Source organism: Nipponia nippon, unplaced genomic scaffold (assembly GCF_047370975.1).
Source record: "Nipponia nippon isolate SJK-2023a ecotype South Korea unplaced genomic scaffold, ASM4737097v1 scaffold_6, whole genome shotgun sequence".
Lineage (NCBI taxonomy): Eukaryota > Metazoa > Chordata > Aves > Pelecaniformes > Threskiornithidae > Nipponia > Nipponia nippon.
In genome coordinates, this window is record NW_028262380.1 from 84,115,658 (window position 1) to 84,125,609 (window position 9,952).

Below are 9,952 nucleotides of genomic sequence, written 5' to 3' on the forward strand. Positions count from 1 at the left end.
GGGGGGTCACAGCCCCAAAATGCCTGAAAACTCGTGTGTGTGTGTGTGTGTGTGTGTGTGTGATTAAAAATGTTAAAAACTGGAAATACGGGTGCGAGGCATTGCAGTAGAGGAAAATCTCTCGCCTTTATATATATATATATTGAAAAATAATATTCATTTCTATATAGAGAGAGAGAGAAAAGGATTTCAAAATACAAACCTGTACCTGCTACGTTCTAGAAATTATTAAAAAATCTAAATGGAGATAGATAGGGTTTTAAAATAAAAAAGAACTTGTCTATATGTGAAGAAATAAAGGAGTTTAAAACGCAAAAAGAGATGATGTAGATGAAGGAATTGAAAACAGAAGAAAGTCTGGATAGGTAGAGGTATCTACGCTTACCGTGTGTCACCGAGTAAGCCAAAGTAGGTTGTCTGTGTAATGGAAGTAAAGGTTCTATGGAAGTGTAAACAGATAACTAAGTCTAAATAGACAGAATTGTAAGTAGATACCGAAGTCTAAGATACCAAAGTGTCAAAATATCCAAGTCCAAGAGCAAAATATCCAAGAGCAACACGGTTTGGGGCTCCCAGGAAAGCCGAATCTGCCTGGATTTGTGCAGCTGGAAAGCAAGCGCGCGCGCACACACCCACCCACCCCCCCCCCCCTACATTTTAACGCAGAAAACCAAGAATGACCCATTGTTATGATGTGGAAAAGCGCCGGAAAACCCCAGAACTGAATAGTTTTGAAAAGCAGAAACCCCCAAGTTTTGTATGATGTAAAAGAAAAAACAAAAAAGAACAACAACAAAAAAACAAGCCAACAAACCAAAAAACCCAAACGCAAAACCCGCACCAATTTGGGCCAAATTTGGGGTGAACCGCTGGCAGTTTGAGGGGCATTGCTGGGGATTATCTGGCGTGGATTCCTTCTCCGGAGCGGACTATCCGTTGCGGCTTATCCCAGGTGAGTTATCTGCTGTGGATTATGCCGGGCGGACCCCCTGGTGTAGGTCATCCCCACCCGTGTCCCCCCGTGCACCTTTCTACCCACACACAGCCGCTGTCCGTCCGTGTCCGTCTCCGCGCCCTCGGCCTCCTCTGGCTGTCTCTGCGCCCTCCCAAGTGCTCTCCACCCAAACGTCCCCCCACACAAGGTTTTTCCCCCGTGCGGGTTTTTTTTTTCCCCGTGACGTGCCCCCCGCGTCCCCTGCCCTCCAGTCTCGTGCCCCCGCTCCCCTGCTCCCCCCTCCCATAGCTCCTTTGCTTCTGGACCCCCAGCTCCGCGCGGGACACGGGCAGCCTGGGGAGCTTTGCCCCGAGCCATTCCTTTCCCCTCTGGGCAGCAGCGGTTCTGCCGCTGCTACAGGCAGGCGCTTTCTGGACGGGCGAGGGGCTGGGACGACCGGAGGCTGCTGCACGCTCCAGTCCGACTGAGACGCTGTTCCCGGGGGACCTGGCGCAGGGAAAGGCGAGGGACTCTCCGCGCTGCCGGTGACTCTTCAGAAGGGAACCGCGCTCTGGTTTTAGCGGCAGAAGGTGTCGGTCAGGCAGCCGCGTAGCACCGTGCTGAGCGATGTGGCAGGCGCCTGGCTTGGTGGAGTCCAGGCGTGTTTCTCGCCTCGCAGTCTCGATGCCCAACCAAGCAGGGGGTTCAGGTCCCCAAAGCCTTTGGGCGTGGGAGCAAGATGACAGCTAGGTGTCTAGCAGCACAGGATTTCAGCCGTGTTGCTTGCTGCAAATGGCTTGCAGGCCAGGAGATGTGGAGAGGGGTCTGAAATGAAGAAAGGGAGCGTGGAAGCGATTGTTTTAAGGCGGCAAATGAAGCAGCCGAAGGAGGCGAGCGGCCCCTCCAGCCTCCCGAGTCTCGCGCGCTGCAGGCGGCCAAGCGCGGGCGCCGCGCGTGCTGGCGGGAGCGGCAGGGAGCGCGGAGCTGCGCTGCCGTCCAGAGCAGCGAGGGAACTGGCAGGGCTCTACGGCCGTCTGGTGCGGCCAGCTGAGGGGCCGCCGTGCCCCTTTGCTTTCCCTGTTTCACGTCTCGTTCCTTTGCACGCCGCAGGGCAGGGCGGTAAGTAACATGGCGCAGCGTCTTGTTTAAGCGGCAAGCCCTGCGCGGGAAGCCCGGTGCGTGTGCAGGATGAGCAGAGGGCACCGCAGCAGAGCCCGAGGGGCGCCAGCGTATCGCTCGCTCGCAGATCGCGCGCTTGCCCGTGGTCTGCTCGCATGCAGCGCTTCCTGATAATCGTAGCTGCCCCTCTGACGCAAAGCAGCTTTCAGTGCCTTGAGGATGCCATCGGTGTCGCTTTTATTTTCTTTTTTTTTTCTTTTTTTTTTTTTTTCCTAAAATCTCTCCAGGGTCTGTTGACTCGCTGGTGTCACTCTCCCACCCCTGATGCCACATGCAGATGAATCCAGCACTCCCGGGGGCTTTTTCTGGGGGCAAAAAAGCCGAGGCGAGGCAAAGGTATTGACCAGGTTCCCTGTGCTGCGTCCCCCGGCTGGGTGCTGGGGTGGGGGGCGCGGAGAGAAAGGGCCAGCAGCCGCTGCAAGCTGTCAAGTGCAGAGGACTGAAATGCTCGAGCCGCTTGGGTGCTTTTTGGTGGCGAGGCGATGGCTGTGGCTGCGTGGGCTGTGAGCGGGAGCAGGGGCAGAGAAGGGCGAGGCTTGTGACACCCCCCGCCCCCGCGTAAGGCGGCGGCGGCGGCGGCGGCGGCTGCGGGCGGCCCCAGGCGGGCCGGGGGGCGAGTCCTTTCTCCCCGCGGGGCGCGGTCGGAGCGCCGGGCTTGGTGTGGTGCTGCCGCCTGGCGGCCAAAAGCGGGTACTGCAGGGCGGGAGCCGCGCAGGGGCGGTGGCGTCCCCGTGGTCGCCGGTGCCGGTGGCCGGTAACGGGCATGCGACAGCGCGGTGGCCGCGGGGTGCTGCCGCCGCAGCCGTTGCTGCCTCCCGGTAAGGAAGCGCCGCTCTCGCCGCACGGGAGGCGCTTGCCGCTGCTAGCACTGCCGCGTCCGCCTCCGCTGCAGCCCCGCCCCGCGGCGTCCGCCTCCGCTGCAGCCCCGCCCCGCCGAATGCCCCGGTCCTGGTGTGGAGCGGCCCCGCCCCTAGCGCCGGGCCCCGCCCCTGGATGCCCCCGGGCAGGGGAAGGGCACCACCCCTAGCGACAGGCCCCGCCCCTGGAGACCACGCCTGCGCACTGTGTTGGGGTGGAGCTTAGCCGCGGGGGGCGGAGCCTAGCGGTGGTAAGGCGGGGCTTTGCCGTGCGAGGGCGGAGCTTCACTGGCGCATGCGTGCTGTCTCGGGGGCGGAGCCTTGCCGAGGGGGGGCGGCGCTTTGCTCTGAAGGGCGGGGCTTTGCCGCGGGTGGGCGGAGCTTGCCGTGTGAGGGCGGAGCTTACCCGGCGCATGCGCGCTGTCTCGGGGCGGAGTTTTGCCGTGGGGGCGGAGCTTTGATGTGAAAGGCGGAGCTTTGCCGCGCATGCGCGCTGCCTCGGGGGCGGAGCTTTGCCGCGGGGGGGGCGGAGCCTTGCCAGGTGAGGGCGGAGCTTTGCCGGGTGAGGGCGGAGCTTGACCAGCGCATGCGCGATGCGTCGGGGGCGGAGCCTTGCCGCGGGGGGGCGGAGCTTTGCCGGGTGAGGGCGGAGCTTGACCAGCGCATGCGCGATGCGTCGGGGGCGGAGCCTTGCCGCGGGGGGGCGGAGCTTTGCCGGGTGAGGGCGGAGCTTTGCCGGGGGAGGGCGGAGCTCGACCAGGGCATGCGCGATGCGGCGGGGGCGGAGCCTTGCCGCGGGGGGGCGGAGCTTTGCCGTGGGAGGGCGGAGGTTTGCTGTGAAGGGCGGAGCTTTGTCTGCGCATGCGCGCTGTCTCAGGGGCGGAGCTTTGCTGCGGGGGGGCGGAGCTTTGCCATGGGAGGGTGGAGCTTTGCCGAGGGGGCGGAGCTTCACCGGCGCATGCGTGCTGTGTGCAGGGCAGAGCTTGGCTGCAGAGGGCGGGGTTTGCCGCTGGGAGGGCGGAGCTTCGCCAGCGCCTGCGAGGTGCATCGGGGGCGGGCATCGCGCCGTGGGTGGAGCTTCCCCCCGCGGAGGGGCCAGCGGGAGCCCGGCTGCGGCTGCAGGCAGGGAGGAGGTGAGCGGGGAAAGTCCCGAGAAGGGCGGCGGTGCCTGGGGGGGAGCGGCCGGGCGGGCGGGAGGCACGGAGCGGGGAGGGTGCGGGGCCGTGTGGGAGCCGGGCGGGGGGGGCTTCCCGGGGCGGGGCGGCGGGGGGCCGCCGCGCCGCTCCGGGGCCGGGCGGCGCGGCGAGCTGAGCCGCGCTGGTTCGATGCTGGGCGGGCGCCGCGCCGGTGCGGGCCGGGCGGCGGGGCAGCGCCGAGCCGCGCCGGGGCCGGGCGGCGGGGCAGCGCCGAGCCGCGCCGGGGCCGGGCGGCGGGAGAGCGTCGCGCCGAGCCGAGCCGCGCCGGGGCCGGGCGGCGGGGGGGGGCGCCGCGCCGAGCCGCGCCGCTCCGGGGCGGGGCGGCGGGGGGGAGCGCCGCGCCGAGCCGCCCCGGAGCGGCGCGGGGGGCTGCCGCGCCGAGCCGCGCCGCTCCGGGGCGGGGGGCTGCCGCGCCGAGCCGCGCCGCTCCGGGGCCGGGCGGGCGCCGCGCCGTGCCGGTCCGGGGCCGGGCGGCGGGGGGGCGCCGCGCCGCGTCGGCGCCGGGCGGGGGCGGGCAGCCGGAGGTGTTGGCGGGGGCTGCCCGGAGCCGCGCTGGGGGCTCGGCGGGGCTTCCACGTGCGGCGGCGGCGGCGGGAACGGTGTCCCCGCAGGGTCCCAAAGCACGGAGGGTTGCGTCTCGCGGCATCCGGGGCTTTTGGTCGGTCACGTTGGTTCCCCGGGGCATGCCGGGAGGTGTAGTTTCTAGGGCCGTGGCTGCCGGGCAAACCGCTTCCTTTTTTGCCTCCTCCTTTCCCTTGCCTGCGGGGGAGCGGCGGGCCGGCGGGAGGCACGGAGCGGGGAGGGTTCGGTGCCGTGTGGGAGCCGGGCGGGCGGGGCTTCCCGGAGCCGGGCGAGGGGGGGCGCGTCGGGTCGGGGCCGGTGGCGAGGTGAGCCCGGAGTTGGGCGGGCGCCGCGCCGGTGCGGGGCGGGCGGGCGCCGCGCCGGTGCGGGGCGGGGGGGCCCCGCGCCGAGCCGCGCCGCTCCGCTCCGGGGCCGGGCGGCGGGGGGGAGCCGCGCTGGGGGCTCGGCGGGGCTTCCACGTGCGGCGGTGGCGCGGTGAACGGTGTCCCCGCAGGATCCCAAAGCACGGAGGGCTGCGTCCCCTGGCATCCGGGGCTTTTGGTCGGCCACGTTGGTTCCCCGGGGCATGCCGGGAGGTGTAGTTTCTAGGGCCGTGGCTGCCGGACAAACCGCTTCCTTTTTTGCCTCCTCCTTTCCCAGCGTCACCTTCTGCGTCCCGGGAAGAAAATCCCGCGTGGGTGATTCCGCTCGGCGCTCAGGTAATCGCGTGTCTGGGGCTGCGGGAGCGGAGAGAAACCCTTGCCGGGTCGAGGACGCTCCAGGGGCGCCACATCAAAGCCAGAGGAAAGGCAAAGCCGCTGCCCGTGCAGAAAAGCCGATGACAAATTGCAGCTGAGAGAGCGCGCCGCGTTCCTGCAGTGCTCCCTTGGCAGTTTCGGCTGTTTGCCTTCCGGGCAAAAGAACAGACTTTCCTCTAGGAGAAATGAAGAGCTGCCTGTTCCCTTCTTTAGGGTCCGGTGTTTCTCTTCTGGTCGGTCGTGCTACTTTGATGGGCGAGCTGGAAATAGCCTGTTGTTTTGATACGCAGAACTAAATTGTTAGTAACATGCGGTGTCAGTAGAGTTCATTTTGGAGCACCTAGGTGCCAGTGGAAACGTAAGGAATGAAACGCGATGGAAACCGATCTTTAAACTTTAGTTTTCCTTGGTTTTTCTTTGCCATCAGAGCGTCGGTGGCACGGTGGCCTGTGGCTCGGTGCACGTTCTGTTCCGTGGAGCCTTCGGTCTAGGACTTTGAAGTAACAAAGTTTGTCCTTCCAGAAAAGGGCTAGTCGCTCCTAGGATTGAGGTGTGGGCTTGGAGAGTCTCTTAAGCACGTGCCTAGAATTAAAGCCGAATTTCACTTCCTGTTGCTGCTGTTTGTCTTCACTTTCATTCCTTTCGCCACGGCTCCATCGTGAGCGGGAGCTCTGAATCATCCCTTTTTTTCAGTCTCGCACACGTTTTTTTACCCAAGGAGGTGCTACGTTTAGAAGTTAAGGAGTTTTCTCACAAACGCGTCGGTCGATGCAATTGCGTTGTGATTGTTAAAACCCCCAAAATAACACCGGTCTTACAGATCTGGCCTATTTCTTCTGAACACGGATTCGTCGCGTGCAGATCGGGATACAGATCGTCTGCGCTTCCTGCTCTGTGGAGGACACTGTGCTGAGACAGGGGTGAGCTCCCAAAGGAAAAAAAATACAAGGTCATGGGTTTTTTTTGTTTGTATTTGGGGGTGTGGGGGGGGTGTATTTAAAAGAAAAAAAAAAAAAAAAGAGTGGAATGTTGACTGGTGGCAGCCTGCAGAGCTTTTTTGCTGCCCGGCCTCTCCTTTTCCTCTCTTGAAGTCCTCTTTTGTGGCTGTAATTGTCGTTTGGAGAAGTTCGGAAGAGCAGTTCAGGGACTTGCCTGGGCCCGTGTGCTAGTAATACCAGGAAGGGAAACGCTTGAACCGGTAGCAAAGAAGTTGGCTCCAAGTAGAGGTTCTGAAGGAAGAACAACGATAACAGGAAGCAAATAGCAAGTTACCAAAAAATGGGCGCGTGTCAAACGCCTCCGAGTTTTATTGCCGAATGTTGTTTGGCACTATGTTCCAAACGGCTCTTTTTTCCTTCGCTCGGCTGTAGCCTTCGCAAGACTTCACAAAACCGGGCAGCTTGGGACTCCTCCCCAGCTTTATGCTACAGGTTTTTTTCCTCTCTCAGCAGAGTGTCAGCTGCCGCCGTTTCACCGTGGTCGCCCTTTCTTCTGCCGTGAAAGCGCAAGACGGACGGAAAGGCTGCGTAGCGGTCTGCGAGTACAAGGTACGTCCGCGATGCGTGTCCGCGTTTTTCCTAAGGCGCTTGGAGCATGGACTTCAAAGTTAACGTCAAGAATGCGCCAGCTCTCCTTCCTTCTGTAGTTTTTCTAGGAACTATTGTAACGCAGATCCTAAAAGGAAAAGAAGGTCTGCGCTGGAGCGTGTTCTGCCTGTGCAAAGCCGACTTCCCTCCGTTTATTTTGCCTTCCTGAAAGCGCAATCTTCTGTTTCTGTGCGCTTACTAGGAAATGATATCGGGAAAATAGTTGCGTCCTAAAAGAGGAAAGACGCCGATTGTGAGAGTTCAGGCGTTCAGAAGAAACAGGCTTTGTTTTCGTCATAGAAGCTGTGTGCTTTTTCAGTCAATAAGTTTTGAAAATATCTTAGAGTAGTCCTTGAAAAGCTTACTGAGATACTAGCGTCCGTACTAAAAGCGATCCAGGTCCAAGGAGAGACGTGGACAAAAGAGGAGGAATCGGCCTCGAAAATTCGTGTGTGTGATCAAAAACGTTCAAAACTGTAAATACGGGTGTGAGGCATTGCAGTAGAGAAAAATCTCTCGCCTTTATATATATATATATATATATATATAAAAATAATATTCATATGTATATATACAGTATTCATATATATATATATATATATATATATATATATAAAAAGAAGGATTTCCAAATACAAACCTATATCTGCTGTATTATATAAATGATTCAAAAATAATTTTCTGTCTTTTTCCGTTTTTTCCGTCTCCGTTTTAGTTCACCGATGCGGGTTTTTAAATCACTTCCTGATGTCCTGTTTTTTAATTTTCCCAATTATTTCTTGTCTTTCCTTAGTGCCCTTGCTTTTTAAAATTTTGTTTCTGCATCTCTGTTTTAGTGCACTGTCCCTAATGCTGATTGCTTTTTAAGTTTTCTTTCTATGCCTCCTTTTATTCCGTTCACTGTCTTTATTTTGAATGATTTCTTGTCTTTCCTTAGCACTGTCGCTTTTAAAAATTTCTGTCTATGTCTGCATTGTAGTTCAATGTTGCTACTTTGTACTGCTTTCCTCTCTTAATCCTTTGGCTTTTAAAATTTCTACTTGCATCTTGTTTGCTGTCATTAACTTTTAATTATTCTTTCTTGTTTTTCCTTAGTGCCATCACTTTTTAAATCTTCTTTTCCATCTCCATTTTAGTTCACCAATGGGATTTTAAAATTTTTTCCTTATTTCCTTAATCACCATTGCTTTTAAAAGTTTGTCTGTTTTTATACCATTTCCTGTCTTTATTTTGATGTATTTATCTTTAATTATTTTTTTGTCTTTCCTTAGTGCCCTACCTTTTAAAATTTTCTTTCCACAGCTCTCTCTTAGTTTGTTTTCTTTTTCTTTTAGTTTTCTTTCTATGCCTACTTTTATCCTGTTCACTGTCTTTATTTTTTAATGATTTCTTGTCTTTCCTTAGTGCCTTTGCTTTTTAAAATGTCTATTTATGTCTGTGTTGTAGTTAGCTGTCACTATTTTTTAGTGCTTTCCTTTCTTAATCTTAATATTTGGGTTTTCCTTTTTTCCTTTCTTAATCTTGATCATTGGTTTTTAAAATTTTCTACTTTTATCTCCTTTGCTGTCATGAGATGTTAATTATTTTTTTCTTGTTTTTCATTACTGCCATTGCTTTTACAATTTTTTAATTCTACATCTCTCTTTTAGTTCACAGTTTCGATTAATTTTTTCCTTATTTTCCTTATAGTTTGCCATCGCCGTTTTTTCATTTGCTCAATATGGCTTTAATCTCCATTGCTTTTAAATTTTCTGTCTCCTTTTATCCCCTTTGCTGTCTTTATTGTGCTCTAGTTAATTATTTCTTGTCTTTCCTTGGGGCCCTCCCGTTTTAAATTTTCTCGCTCTGCCTTTCGTTTGCTGTCCCTAGTTTTTAGTTCCCTCCCCTTCTTTTCCCTAATGCTCATGGCTTTGCAAATTTTCTTTCTCTGCCCACTTTTCTCCTGTTCACCATCTGTAGTTTTGAATGATTTCTTGTATTTCCTTAGTGCATTTTTTTTTTTTTTTTTATTTCTGCATTGTAGTTCACTGCTGCTATTTTTTAGTTCTTTCCTTTCTCCGTCCTTTGGCTTTTAAAATGTTCTACTTTTATCCCGTTTGCTGCTGTTAGTTTTTGATTGTCCTTTCTTGTCTTTCCTTAGTGCTATCGCTTTTTAGATTTTCTTTCATCATCTCCATTGTAGTTCAGTGATGCTATTTTTGAATGTTATCCTTATTTCCTTAATCAGAGTTTCTTTTAAAGTTTTCTGTCTCCTTTTGTTCCAGTAGCTGTCATTATTTCCCTGTATTTATGTTTTAATTATTTCTTGTCTTTCCATAGTGCCCTCACTTTTTAAATTTTCCTTCTCCATCTCTTTAAGTTCACTGCCACTATTTTTTAATTTTTCCATTTATTTCTCTAATCCCCGTTACTTTTTAAAATTTTCTTTTATTCCGTTCCCAGTCTTTATTATGCTGTTCTTTTAATTACTTCTTGCCTTTCTTTAATTCCTTTGCTTTTTAGATGTTCTATTTTAATCTGTTCTAGCCTGCTGTCTCTATGTTTTAATTTTTCCCTTATCGCCCCCTTTGAAAATGTTCTTTCTATGCTTACTTTTCTTACTTTTGATGCCTTTATTTTTTAATTATTTCTTTTCTTTCTACATCTCGGTTTTAGTTCAGTCCCTATTTTTAAATTTTTCCATTTTATTTCCCTAATCCCCCTTGCTTTTCAGATTTTTCTACTTTTACCTCGTTCACTGTCTTTATGTTGCTGTCTTGTCTTTTAATAATTTCTTGTCTTTTGTTAGTGCCCTTGCTTTTTAGAGTTTCTTTCTGCATTTATTTTAGTTCACTGTCCCTATTTCCTAATTTTTTCCTTTGTTTCCCTAATTCCCCTCTGC

The 9,952-nt window shown here is 54.6% G+C and overlaps 1 long non-coding RNA gene across 4 annotated transcripts; it reads left to right on the top strand.

The window, feature by feature from the left end:
- The first annotated feature begins 3,987 nt into the window (after window positions 1-3,987).
- LOC148051645 (uncharacterized) lies at window positions 3,988-7,581 on the top strand. 4 transcript variants are annotated; one of them, XR_015699944.1, is made up of 4 exons: window positions 3,988-4,103; window positions 6,306-6,434; window positions 6,937-7,032; window positions 7,131-7,581. It is a non-coding gene; the product is annotated as an uncharacterized LOC148051645 (long non-coding RNA). The 4 variants fall into 4 exon arrangements; XR_015699947.1 differs by having other exon boundaries at window positions 6,306-6,405; window positions 6,934-7,032; XR_015699945.1 differs by having other exon boundaries at window positions 6,306-6,405.
- Window positions 7,582-9,952: the final 2,371 nt, after the last annotated feature.